The sequence below is a fragment of the Gossypium arboreum genome, chromosome 5 (genome assembly GCF_025698485.1).
Source record: "Gossypium arboreum isolate Shixiya-1 chromosome 5, ASM2569848v2, whole genome shotgun sequence".
Lineage (NCBI taxonomy): Eukaryota > Viridiplantae > Streptophyta > Magnoliopsida > Malvales > Malvaceae > Gossypium > Gossypium arboreum.
This window is the reverse complement of record NC_069074.1, coordinates 55,868,903-55,883,796: the sequence shown is the minus strand read 5'-3', so window position 1 is coordinate 55,883,796 and position 14,894 is coordinate 55,868,903. Positions and strand designations below refer to the sequence as shown.

General features: G+C 36.2%; 1 non-coding gene across 1 annotated transcript; it reads right to left on the bottom strand.

Moving 5' to 3' along the window:
* Positions 1-3,504: 3,504 nt before the first annotated feature.
* LOC128293486 (small nucleolar RNA R71) lies at positions 3,505-3,612 on the bottom strand. Its single transcript, XR_008283667.1, has one exon. It is a non-coding gene; the product is annotated as a small nucleolar RNA R71 (small nucleolar RNA).
* Positions 3,613-14,894: the final 11,282 nt, after the last annotated feature.

Below are 14,894 nucleotides of genomic sequence, written 5' to 3'. Positions count from 1 at the left end.
ATTTTGTTCATCCTTTCTTTGAGCCAAAACTAAGGAAGAAGGAGGATTTTTGCTTCATGCTTGGTTTGGAAGAGATCTAGAAGGAGATTTGGCTAAGTTTGCATCAAGATTAAGGTATGAATGAGGTTGTGTTAGGAGTTTCATGCATGTTTTGGTTGCTAACTTGATGTGCATGTTAGCCATGGCTCAAATCTTTGTTATGCCATGGAAATGGTATTTGGCCAAAGTTGTTATGGTGATAAAGCCATTGAATGCTAAGTGTAAAGCTTGATGATGATGCATGCAATGATGGATTGTCTACTCTTGAGTAAGATTTTGAGTTTTCTTTTTGTTTAATCATGATTGAAGTTGAAAAGGAGCATGATTGTCATATTCGGCCATGATGCATTCATAAGCATGGTTCATGCTTCTTGCATGTTAGTTAAAATTTGTGTTTTGGATGGCTATGGACACCTTGAAATTCGCCATGCTCATATATGTATATATATGTTTGCACATGATGTTTTGGTTATGAACTAAGTGATGAATATGTTGGTTTAAAGAAGAAGATGTTGAAGAATGATTGTGAAATCATAAGCACATTGACCTAGCACACATATGAGTGCTTGATGCTATATTATAAGTTTTGAGCTACAATATGCAAAGCATTAACTAGTAAAATGCATGCTGTTTTGTGAGGTATTAAGTGCATAATTGGCCTCAACATGGACATGAATATTCGGCCTTGGGTAGCCTATTGAAGGCCTTAGCTTTTCCTTGATGCTCGAATGAATTGTATTGAATTGCTTGATGTAGTATAAAATGTGCATGACCATTGTGTATTCAAGCTAAAGGTTGGCCATATGACCATTTAAACTCCTTGTCATATTCGGCCATAAGCTAGCACAATGAGGTTTTAATAGATTGAATTTGTTTGAATTAGCTCAAGAGCTTAGAGGGCCACAATTGGACAAGGGGAAGGAAAAAGTGATCGAATAGCCGTAAAAGCCGTTCGACAACATCCGAGGTAAGTCCTCAAGAAGTGACCCTACTTGAATTATGTGAAATGAAGTATGGATGTGTATTGATTATTGACTATGTGTGTATGAGTATTTGAATGATACCGGGCTAAGTCCCAAGGCGATTATGCTAGTGATTATAATGGTGTTTGAGCCTTAGTAACGAAAATGAAATATGTATGTCCAATGATTATTGATGTATGTGCGCATGAGAAATTGAATGATATCCGGGCTAAGTCCCGAAGACGTTAATGCTGGAAATTATATCCGGGTTAAGACCCGAAGGCAATTGTGCTAGTGGCTACATCCGGGCTAAGTCCCGAGGACATTTATGCTAGTAATTATATCCGGGCTAAGACCCGAAGGCATTCGTGCAAGTTGTTAAATCCGGGCTAAGACCCGAAGGCATTTGTGCAAATCGTGATATCCGGGTTAAGTCCCGTAGGCCTTGGTGCGGGTTACCATAACCGGGCTATGTCCCGAAGGCGTTTGAACGAGTAGCGACATCCGGTTAAACTCCGAAGGTATGTGATTTGAAAATTATAAGCTTGCTGGAAAGTTTCAGCTAATGCACTTGTGAAATTTCTCAATGACAAGGTAAGTGTGGTGTGTGCTTTGCGCGCTAGGAGTAAGAGCGTATGAATATCCGCTCCTATGATGGAACGAGTTATCGGCCTTAACGAAGCCGTTATTTGTGTATGAACATAAGAGTTGGGATGGTGAAGTAAGTATGATTATGTGAACGTGTATTAATGAAATGATGCATTTGGCTATGTGAATGTATTGCTTTAATTAAAGCTAATTTTATTGCTTGAGACTTACTAAGCATAAATATGCTTACCCCGTTGCTTTGGCTCTCAGTTTTACAGATTTTGCTCGATGGCAATCGGATTCGGGATCATTAAGGTCGAAGTCATCTACACTATCAAAGCCTCCATCTTGGTATAATTTTGGTTGGAATTTGAAATGGCATGTATAGGACTACCCCTTGTTGGTTCAATTATGTTGTGATGTATATGTGTACGGCCATGCGAAAATGGCTCGTAAAAGTAGAGTACGGACTTAGACCGTTTGTGGTTTGTATATATATATATATGGTGTCATGATGTGATCATGGATTGGAAATGGGAGTGTTGGTCACATGATCAGCCATTGGTATGGTTAAAATGATCATATATGAACCTATGTATGGCAAGACTAGTTGGTTCATGGAGACTACAAAATAGGTAAGACCTACCTTAAAAACAGAAGCTGCCAGCTGCAGTGACGTGAATGTGAAAAATCACAAAAATTTGTAGGAATGGTATTAAATAGTGAAACAGCTATGTAAATGAACCTTGATGAGTCTATTTTCATATGGAAGAAACGAAATGGTCATAGGAGCTACATGTTAAGAGATATGAAAGCTATTGTGGGACAGGGCCAGAACGGTTTCTGGGTCCCCTGTCGCAACTTTAAAAATTTACTATAAATTATCCAGAAAGAATTAGGAGTCATGCCTTATATGTACAGATTCCATTTTGAGTCTAGTTTCATTAGAAACAAACGGTACCAGTATTAAAGCCCTGTACAGAGAGATATTCAAGTTATAACGTGCGAAGGTCAGAGCAGTCGATCCCTGTAACATGGGTGACTTTAACTAATAAACTGTACCAATTGGCCCGACCAAAAAATTCTAGAAATAAATCCATGGATGGATATATGAGTGTAAATTCAGGGAAAATTTACGAAACCAGTTTCCGAGTTTTGAAACTCGAGATATGATTTTTAAGGCGACGGTGACGCAGTTTTCCAGCCTGACTGGAAATGTCAAATTGGTGGGCAAATATGTGGACTTGGCTTGTTAACCCCTCGTGTCCGACACCGGCAACGGTCTCGGGTTCGGGGTGTTACAAATTTACTTTTTCCTTCTCTTGGCATGTTTTCATAGTTTATGACTAGAAGAAACTCGTCGGGACCATTACTTTTTGACGAAGAAATCGATCGCACAGTTCACAGAAACCAAAGAGAAATAAGGCTCAGCTTAAGATACACGGAGAGCGAGCAAGAAGACGATACTCAACCCCCAACCGACGAGATGGCTAAAAACCAAGGCAATCAGCTACCTCCTACAATTGCGACTAATCATAATCTTGCTCCACGTACTATGTATGACTATGCTAAACCTTCTTTTAACAGGAACCGAATCTAGCATAGTTAGACCTACTGTAGCTGCAAACACTTTTGAACTGAAACCTAACACAATTCAAATGATACAACAATTTGTTCAGTTTGATGACTTACAGGATGAAGATCCCAACGCTCACTTAGCAAACTTTCTGAAATTCTGTGATACATTTAAAGTCAATGGCGTTTTTGATGATGCCATTCGTCTTCGGGTATTTCCTTTTTCATTGAGGAACAAAGCTAAATAGTGGTTGAACTAGTTACCACAAGGGTCAATTACTACCTGGGAACAAATGATCGAAAAATTCTTACTAAAATATTTTTCGCCGGCTAAAACGGCAAAATTACGTAATGATATCTCTTCTTTTGTGCAGATGGATTTAGAAACACTTTACGATGCATGGGAGAGATACAAGGACTTACTGAGAAGGTGCCCTCACAATGGGTTTCTACTTTGGCTTCAAGTGCAAACATTCCACAATGGTCTGAATCATTCGACTCGACAAATGGTTGACGCAGTTGCTGGCGGAACCATCAACAATAAAACACCTAAAGATGCCTATGAGTTTATAGAAGAAATGTCACTAAATAACTATCAGTGGCAAGTCATGAGGACTAACCCAACAAAAACAGCGGGCGTTTATAACTTCGCCTCAGTTACTATGCTGTCAAATCAGGTAGAACTTCTCAATAAAAAGATTGATGGTTTACTTGGTTCTACGCAGGTACATCCAGTAATGAGGTGTGACTCAAATGGAGGAGTGTGCATACAGAATATCAATCCTTCAATCCCACAACTGACGAGGAACAAGTCAACTATATGGGTAACAATAACTTTAGATCTCAAAATAGCCCATACAGTAATACTTATAATACAGGTTGGAGGAACCACCCAAATTTCTCCTGGGGTGGTCAAGGGAATCAAAAGCCACAAAATCCTCAGGGTTTTCAACAGCCACCTTATCAACAAGAGAAGAAACCAAACCTTGAAGAGATGCTCTCTAAATTCATCTCTGTCTCAGAAACTCGTTTCCAAAATACTGAGACAGCACTTAAGAATCAACAAGCATCGATCTAAGGGCTCGAAACTCAGATAGGCCAGTTATCCAAACTAATCTCCGAACGACCAGATGGTAGCTTACCAAGTAATACTGAACCTAATCCAAGGGAACACCTCAACTCAATTAGTACTCAAGATAAGGATTCATTGCACCTGAGCCAGAATTGACGCAAGAAACTGTGGTGAGCAAAGGTAAAAGTGAGGTAGGTTATAACAAAATGGTGAATGAGGAATATAAACCTCGTGTCCCATACCCTAACGCGACAAGGAAAGACCGCTCAGATGAACAATCTGGTAAATTCCTCAAACTTTTGAAAAAATTACATATTAACTTACCGTTTATTGAAGCTTTGTCGCAGATGCGGAATGCAATGAAATTTTTAAAAGAGCTTTCAGTAAATAAGCAGAAGTTGGACGAAGCATCGCATGTGGAGCTAAACGCAGTCTGCTCAGTTATTCTACAGAATAAATTACCCCACAAATTGAAAGATCCAGGGAGTTTTACAATCCCTTTCTTAATTGGTAGTTTAGATATAAGTCATGCATTATCTGATTTAGGGGCTAGTATTAACGTCATACCTTACAAAATGTTTAAGTAACTAGGTCTTGGGAAACCTAAACAAACTAGGATGAGCATTCAATTGGCAGATAAAACTATAAGATTTCCTAGGGGTATTATTGAAGATGTACTAGTGAAAGTAGATAAGTTCATATTTCTCATTGATTTCGTTGTTCTAGACATATAAGGGAATAATAACACCCCTTTGATTTTAGGGAGGCCCTTTTTAGCAACTGCTAAAATAATTATTGATGCTGGCACAGGTGAGCTTACACTTCGTGTGGGAGACGAAATGATTACCCTTCAAGCTCACAATTCTGGCATCACATTGAACATTGAAAGTAATGGTCCACACCAATCTACTAAAACTGACAATATGACTTTGCAGAAATTGAGCTTCAAAAAAGTTCACGAGCCATGTTCTTGAAATGATAGAGGACACATTCATGAAGAACGAAGGCTACGGATAGAGGAGCTAGACGAATGGCGAGCACATAAACTGAGAAACATGGTAAATCAAAACTATGCCAAAACGAGCCTGATACCTCTCCAAAATAACTTAAGGTTGGTGATAAAGTCTTACTAGATACCGTAGATCCCCACATTGTCACTACCACACCGAATAAAGAAATCCCTCTTACAATACTTAGTATTTTTCCATTCGGTACGATGGAGGTGAGTCATCCCAAGTTCAGCACTTTTAAGGTAAACAACACCCGATTAAAACCTTATTTTGATGAGATTGATAGCAGGAATAAGGAGTATAAACTCCTTGAACGACCCTGACCATTCACTAGAGAGGTAAGTCGAGCTTAGACTATAAATAAGCGCTTCTTGGGAGGCAACCTGAGCACTAACATATTTTGATTTCTTTATTTTTAATTTCTAACACTTTAAATCATTAACTTTATCGCAAAGCTTTTCAGCACACACGGCCAAGCACATGGGCGTGCCTAAAGCCGTGGCCAAACAGGGGAAGAGACACGGCCATGTGGAAGCAGGACATGATTTCCCCAAAACACGGGATGCGATAAATCCCTATGGCCGTGCGATATGGCCGTGGGTGAACCTGATAAGTGAACCCAGGTGTGCCAGGGGCAAGGCTCAATTCTATTTCTTTGACACGGGTGTGAGACACGCCCGTGCCGTTAAGCCGTGGACAATAATACACGAGCGTGGTACCCTAACACACGAGCGTGGGAGAAGCGAACAAAGCTAGGCATGATCGTGCGACATAGCCGTGTGCCACACACGCCCAAGACACACTGGTGTGGGATAATAGCCGGGCATAACCTAAATCACAAAATTCGAAAAACACGGGCTCACCTTCAGAGGACACGCGATTATTTATTTTTATTTTCATTTCAATTTTTATTCTCTTTTGAAAGACATATCTATATTAGTAAATTATACTTTCTTCATTTTTTTTTGGTATTTCTAACAAGTAATCCCACTACCCTCTCTTCCACACCCCCTCTTAATAAGCTCTTCATGATTCTACAGACTTCCAAGCAAAGCTGCTAGGAATATTTTACAGAATGAGGAAACAAATAGGGCACAATACCTAACGAGTGCCATGTTCAATGACCCAATTTCTTCATCTAGTAAAGAACAGTGGCATCTACCACTTTCCACAAACACTCCAGCCTCAGAATCAAGCTCCGCATCCATAAATTAGGGAGTTTCACCTATTTCCCTCTTATGATTTTCTTTATTTTGAATATTCTCTCTTTGTACATTGAGGGTAATGTACATCTTAAGTGTGGGGGGGGTGAACATGAACATGATGCCTAGCTTTTTGCATTATTCTCAATTTGGTCTTGTGCTTAAGTGATTTTCTCATAATATTGATCGAATAAATTTTGATTGATCTATAATTATTGTTGATATGTCATGAATTAGACCATGAGAATTATGCATGATTATTTGATTATAGGACATTAGAGAATCAAGCATGATAAGTTGATATTTTGAGAACTAAAATTTTTAGATTATTTTCCTGAATTGAGGTATTATCTTGAAATCTTAAGTATATAGGAATGACATCAAAAATCCAAATTTTTTGTGAGATTTTTGAGCCTTTTGAGCATATAGTTTTCTTTCTTGCTCACTTATTCTGTGGTTTGAGTGTGTCAACATTGAACTGTTATTTTAGAACTTGCTTCGATTTTGCATGTCGACATCACACGTATGGTTTGATATACTGAGATGTTAAAGGCACTTAGGATTTAACCAACTTCCTTCATAAAAAGCCTTCCCACATAATCAAACTCTTAGTGAACCCCCTTGAGCCTACTAACCCTTTTTATTGAGTAACCCTCATCATTAACCCATTAACCCATTATTGTTGAAATCCTCTTACTTAATTTACTTTTTTTTTATTGAGATTAAATTTAATATTGTTACCTCACAATGTTCACCATTTTTTTTGTTACTGAATCATGAAGTATGATTTCTATATTGTATTAACTTGATTTGTTCTTAAAAAAAAAGAGCTTGTGTAATATAGTTCTAGATATTTGTTTGTGATTAGTAATTAAGTTTTTGATAGTGGGGTAATATATTGAAATTATCTCTATTCTAACCTTTTTCTTTTCAGCTTGTATCCATACCTATAACCTAAACCCCGTTACAACCATACAAAGACCTTTTGATTTGTGTATCATATCATTTACAAGTGGTGGAGATTTGATTTTCATGCAAGCCTATGGTAATAATTTCTCATGCTAGACAATAGAGTGCTTAATCTTGAACCTTAAACACTTTGAGTGATTTGAGTTAATCTTTAGTGAGTATGTCATCTCTATTATATTTAGGACTAAAGTTAATTACTTAGAGGAAGGAGATTACCTATGATTTTATTATCAAAATATTCAATTTAGATTGTTTGAGGCTTTTAATGCCCCTATAGTTGAATTCTCACTATATGATTTACAGTGGAATAATTTGTATCTTTATCAGTAATGATTATGTGATTGAAAGGAATGAATTCTAGCAGTAAATGAGAGTTTTGAGGACAAGCAAATGCTTAAGTTTGGGGGTATTTGATAAACGCCAAATTATACATATTTTTACCCCAAATACTTAGCATATTTATGGTTTTTTATTACTAGATTTGTGTATTTTGGTGCTCTTAATCTAGGTATTTCATGTTTTATACTCAGGAGAGCACTGAGAGTCAAAAGGAGCCAAAAACGAGCCAAAAAGGGACAAAACAGACCAAATCGAGAAGATGACATGGCCTAAGCCTTGCTACACGGGTAGCTCACACGCCCGTGTACTTTGAGGGTGTCGACCAAGGTTTTCACGATTCACACGGCCTAGCCATTGACCCTCACGGCCGTGTGCAATTTAACAGATCGAACACAGCCTGGCAATCACGTCACACGGCCGTGGCACTTGGGTGTGTCCTTTTCTCAAGAAGTTGTATTCTACACAGAAAAGGATACTCAGGGAGAAAGAAAGCCAATGCAAAGCCTATATAAACACCCTAAGTATGACTTAGAAGGGGGCCTCCCTCTAGAACCTTTCTAGAGTACAAAACCACACTCCGAGAATTACTTGAAGGAAGCCAGACGATCCATCCCAAAAGTCGGAGCTACTCCAAGACTGAAGATCTCTCTCAGAATTCCTTCAGGAGTTTTAGAGTTTTCTTTATGTTTTGTTATTTTCATACTTTTGAGATGTACTCTTATTTTATTATGAACTAAACCCCTTAGATACCCAAGGGGGTTGAAACCTATGATGGATCTTGTTATTATTCCCTAAACTATATGATAAATACTTGATTTGTTCTATATTATGTGTTCTTAATGCTTGAATTAATATTTCGGGTATTGATTCATGATTTGATGTGCTTATTCAGAGGAGTAAAAGTCACTATTTAAGAGTAGATTTGGCATAATTAAGCGGAGTTGATCGAACGCTTAGAAATAGGGTTACGAGATTTTGCCGGATTAGGGTGAAACCTAATATGGGACTCCATAGATCGATTTACTGCTTCCCTAGAGGTTCTAATTAAGAAAGAGATTTCAATTAATTCAACTGAGAGTTAGACATTATTAGTCTCGAAAGAGATAATAATATAGGTTAAGGAGTCTCACAGATCAAGTCAAGTGAATAAATCATCTGGTTCAGAGTTAGATAACAAGTGAAATCTAGGTGGATTCCTCCTTGGGTGTCGTCTTTATCAATTGCTTTTCTTCAAGTATTTTTCCAAATTCTCTCTTTGCTTTAGTTTAATTAGTCAACTAGTTTAGTTAATTAGTTTAATAAACAACCCCTCTTTATTTCTAGGTTAAATAATAAAAAGATAGTTATTACTAGTACTTTTGGTTCCCTTGGGTACGATATCCCGATCTTTCCATTACTATACTATTGTTCGATAGGTGCACTTGCCTTTTCATCGTGATAATAGTTAGTCTAGGTTTGATCTTCATTATAAATATTTATTACTTGTTACGAATCACGCGATCATGTGTACACTTGCACATTTCCGTCATTCCAGCTATTCATGCAAGAGAAGATGCCTTTGCACCAAACATCATTACTGGTACATTTTCTCTACTTGATATTGATATTACTATTTTGATTGATCTTGGTTCCACACAATCATACATATGGATGAATTTAGTGATTGATAAAAATTTACCTATTGAATTCAATGAATTTGTGGTTAAAGTTTCAAACCCCTTAGTCCAATGTGATATGTTGGATAAAGTTTGTAAGAACTGTCTGTTGATAGTAAAAGGTTATTGCTTTTCGGCTGACTTGATGTTATTGCCATTTGACGAATTTGATGTGATCTTGGGAATGGATTGGTTAACCCAATATGGTGAAGTGGTGAATTGTAAATAGAAATATATTGTATTGAAATGTGAGAGTGGTGAACTACTTCATGTTGAATCTAATAAAATGGGTGGATTACCTAATGTGATTTCAACAATATTAGCGTAGAAATATGTTAGAAAGGGTTATGATGCTTACTTCGCATATCTATTGGATACTAAAGTATCTGAGCCAAAGATTCAGTCAGTGCCGATTGTATGTGAATTTCCTGATGTATTCCCAGAAGAATTACCTGGTTTACTACCGTATAGAGAAGTGGTGTAACAGCCCGATTTAGACCTTAATCGAAATGGTGGTTTCGAGACTATGAATCTGAGTAAAAAAAATATTTAAAAATTATTTTTTGTGCTTATTTTGTGTGAATTTATATCTATGAAATTTTTGTGACTTAATTTTGTTGTTTAGGTGTCCGATTAAATAAAAGGACTTAATCGCGTAAATTGAAATTTTGGTAGTTTAATATTTAAAGGGCCGAATTGCTAGTGGTTTTCTAAGTTGGGGTGTTTATGTTGCAGTTATTCCATTTGCATGTTTTTTGGACAGTAGTAACCATGTATGTTATGATTTTATTATTATTTCATAAAGGTTAAATTTGTAAATGAAATAACATGTATTCTATATCTAATAATAATATAATTAAAAACCATGTTTTATTTTGTTCACCATTGCCGAAACATAAATAAGAAAGAAAAGAAAAAAGAAAGCTAGGGTTCAGTCTTGTTCAAGCTAGATTAAAGTACATGTTCAGCTCGATTTTTGATAATTTCTACAGTTTTGAAATCGTTGCTTCCAGTACTACAAAGCCCATGCTTGAATTTTTTATTTTGATGAATATTTTGAGTTGTGCCATTATTGATAGCTTGTGATTTTTTTTGTTTGACGATGAAAAACGAAAGATATGTTTTAGGTTAACATATTTTGTATTGAAGTTTTTGATGATTTTGAGTAATTAGGACTTATTGAAAAAATAATAATTTGAGGGACTAAAATGTGAAATTGATAAAATATATGGACTTGCATAGGCATGGGTACCATTCGGCCTAACATGAGTGTTTGGAAATTTTGTGTATTTTGTGTTTTGTGCAATAGGGACTAAATTGTAAAAATTGTAAATGTCAGGGGTAAAATGGTAATTTTCCTATTTATGTTTTTCTGGACTAAATTGAATGAAAATATGTTTGAATGAGCTTAATTTGAATATATTTAGATTAAGAACCAAAGAAATCAGATTTGGATTGGGGAAAAACAAAAGTTGTCGACTAGCTGCCCGATTCCGTTTTGTATCGTTCGAGGTAAGTTTATAAGAAAATAGACGTGTTTATTGATAATTTAATGTTACATTTACATGCTGTTATGAAATGTTAAGATTAATATATGCTATGGTAGAATGTGTTTTATTATGGTTACTATAATTTCGAGTTCGATACGACCGAGATACGACCTCCGAAAGTGCCGTATGAACTTAGGATACATATGTCATGACATAGGATCCCGTTTTATGTGTGCGAGTAAGACCATGGCATTGATATGTGATTCTGATATATGTGTTCGTGTAAGACCCTGTCTGGGACAGTAGCATCGATATGTGATTACATGTAAGACCGCGTCTGGGACGTGGGCATTGTACGATACATGTGTGATTAACCGAGTGTCCTACCCAATTCCAAATGGTTCATCGAGCATCGATATGTGAGAAACGAATATGTGAAATTAGCTAATTGATCAGGTATGTATTAGTTTGGTATTTACTTGTAACAAGGTAAGTGAGTGTTATGATATTAGTTACAAGTATTTGTAACATGGTTGAAAAGTATACGTATGAATATATTATGTATATTTGGCCTCATGAACAAAAAGTATGATCCGTGTTGATCTGATTATTATTTTTGAATATATATATAGGATGATTTTGCCTATTCAGTTATTTAGTTAATGTAAGTATATAAGATCTTATCTTGTTTTAAAAGCTTATGTATACAAAGGTATATGTATTAGGTTATATAATGATAATTTTGGCTATTGAAAATTTAGCAATGATTGAATGATATAACCTTGTGAATATTCGACCAAGGTAATGGATATATTTGTTCAGTTATATTATCATAGAAGTTGGAAGTTGAGGATAATCTTGTTATTGATATTGTAATTTGTTAGGGTTAAAATTAATTGATTGTAATATCGGGTTGTTTATTTGCTTATGGCTTACTAAGCTTAAATAGCTTATTGTGTTTGTATTTGTCTTTTTTTTATAGATATTGGAGTCAAGCTACAAGCCTGGGGACTGTCAGCCAAGTTCATCACACTATCTATTGCTTTGGTACCTTTAAGCTAAACTTAAATTATGGCATGTATAGGCTGGTTTTGGAGTTAGTTATTTTGGAAATGGATGTCTATACAAGCCATGCGAAAATGGCTAAATTCTTAAGTTGATTTTGGTTGTGGTTATTCTCTACTTAGATTCGGTTGTGTATGATTATGGTATGATCTCATTAGGGTTAATATGTTGTGAGTGAATGAAACTTTAGTTAAGCTTATGTGTGTTATGTGCATTGAAATAGTTGATGATTTGGGTAGTACCTATGGCTGATTTGGTTATAGTTTTTGCATGAGTATAAATGTTATTATATGCATTGATACCAAGGAATAATCGGCTATGTTCTAGTGTGAATTGGATTGATTTTGTTACCTGTATTATATGTTTTATTTGGCGGTTTGGTATGGTTTATTATTGACTTATATTTTTAGCAAATAGTTTGGCGTGTGAGTTGAATGAAAAAATATGTCTGGTTGGTATGTATTCGACCTTGATACTTAAATTATTTTGGAAACTATGCTATATGTTTATGAGGTGATTATAATGGATAATGTATATGCTTGATCGGTTGTAAGACAATAACGAATGAGATGGTTATAATCAACTCGATTATAGGTATATGTTTATGTATCTATTTGTACATATAATGAGTTGATTTGTTTATGATATAGTACTTGTCCCTTTTAATATACTTTGGGGTAAATATTGTGGTTTGAAGTGTGTATGTACGTTAGTCTAAGAAGCATGTATAAATATTAAGTTGTTTTTAAATTTGTATTTCAGCAAAAGGGGTAATTGTATTGACCGAATTAAGGGAAGATGGATACGATTATGTACTAGACTTAAATAATGCATTAATTTGACATTTGGTTCGATTATTCGATTGGTACAAGTGTTTGAGTTGGAAGTTGTATTTCAAATAAGTATTCATGATTTGTAAATGTTATAAATTATTTCACAAAATGTTACCATGTGATATATATTTTATGAATTGAAATGTTGTGTATTTGGTTGCATAAGATGCGCGCATGACATTTATATGATTTAAGATATATTTTTCATTAGTATTTTTTTAAAGTCATAAATGTTAGAATGTGCATATTTGGTAAGTTCGTAAATCAATATATGTTCTTGGTTAGATATTAATGTTTAATATTCATATGTTCTTATCAATTGTTGTATATAAAACCACGGGACTATTTGTAACATTGAATTGTAGTATGGTAATTATATTATAGGAATTTTTATTAGATATTTATAATCGAATTTGATCTAAGTTATAAGTTAATCGGTAATACCTCGTGACCTTATTTGGCGATGGATATGGGCTAGGGGTGCTGCATTTTATTAGTATCAGAGCTATGATTTACTCGGTTCTAGGACTAATGTAGCGTGTGTGACTTTAGCTATACATGCCATAATTATATATTGTGATAGTGTGATGACTTCTGACATTTGAAATGTGTTTTTATATAGTAAATGGATCCCGATAGAGCTATAGCTGATGATGTCGAGAGTGTAACACCTGCTCCCGTGCAAAGGACAACGCAAGCTGATTCTCGACCGACGAATAATCAAGAAAGTGAGGCTAAACAAACCTTCTATCAAATGATGAATGACTGGTTCACTCAATATATCCAGACTAACCCGACTGCACAACAACCTTCACCCCCGATTAATCCATTTTCCATGCCTGTTGTACCTCAAGTAAGTGATCCGTTGCGATTGAGTAGACCACCTGTTGATAAAATCAGAAAACATGGAGCTGAAGAGTTTAAAGACACTGATGATGATGATGCTAAGCGGGCTGAGTTCTGGCTTGATAATACCATCCGTGTGTTTGATGAGCTATCCTGTACTCCTGATGAATGTTTAAAAAGTGCTATATCCTTGCTTCTAGACACAGCATATCATTGGTGGAATACCCTGGTATCAGTAGTTCCAAGAGAGCAGGTGACTTGGGAATTCTTTCAAATTGAGTTCCATAAGAAATCTATCGGTCAGAGATTTATCGATCAGAAGCGTAAAGAATTTCTGGATTTGATACAGGGTCGGATGACAGTGACAGAGTATGAGCAGAAATTCGTGAGACTCAGCCGGTATGCTCGAGAGTGTGTTTCCACTAAAGCCATAATGTGTAATGAAGATGGGCTGAATGAATATATTAAACTGTTAGTTGGCATACTTGAGATAAAAGAGTTTGTGGTACTTGTTGAGTGAGCCTGCAAAGTTGAAGAGCTTGGGAAGGAGAAAAGGAAGGCTGACTTTGAAGCTAGAGATGCATGCAAAAGAACATCCGATAAGTCATTCCAGTAGGCATCAAAGAAGTTTCGATATGATTTCAGCCATTCTAAAGCCACTTCAAGTTACTCTAGAAGGGATCAGAATAGACCACCAGTGAGCTCGAGAGCTACTTCAGCAGCGAGTGTGGGTAATGCCAGATCAAATCAACCCGAGTGTAAACATTGTGGTAAATGACATCCCGATAGTTGTAGATTGCATGATTGGGCCTGTTTTAAATGTGGATCGACAGATCATTATATTCGAGATTGCCCAATGTTAGCTAAGGAAAATCCAATGCAGAATACGAAATCGGGTAATCTGTAGCTCAAGGTAGACCACTCAGAAATGTTGGTTATACGAGTGGCAGTCAGAGAGGGACTAAAGATAAGACATTCAGATCTGAGGCCCGTGCACCTGCCAGAGCCTATGCCATTTGTGCGCGAGTGGAGGCTTCATCCCCAGATGTTATTACTGGTACATTCACTCTTTATGATACTAATGTAATTGCATTGATTGATCTTGGTTCTACTCATTCATATGTGTGTGAGACATTAGTATTCAGTAAGACTCTACTAGTTGAGTCTACTAAGTTTGTGATTAGAGTGTCAAACCCCTTGGGCCAGTATGTTATGGTCGACAAAGTGTGTAAGAATTTTCCCTTGATGG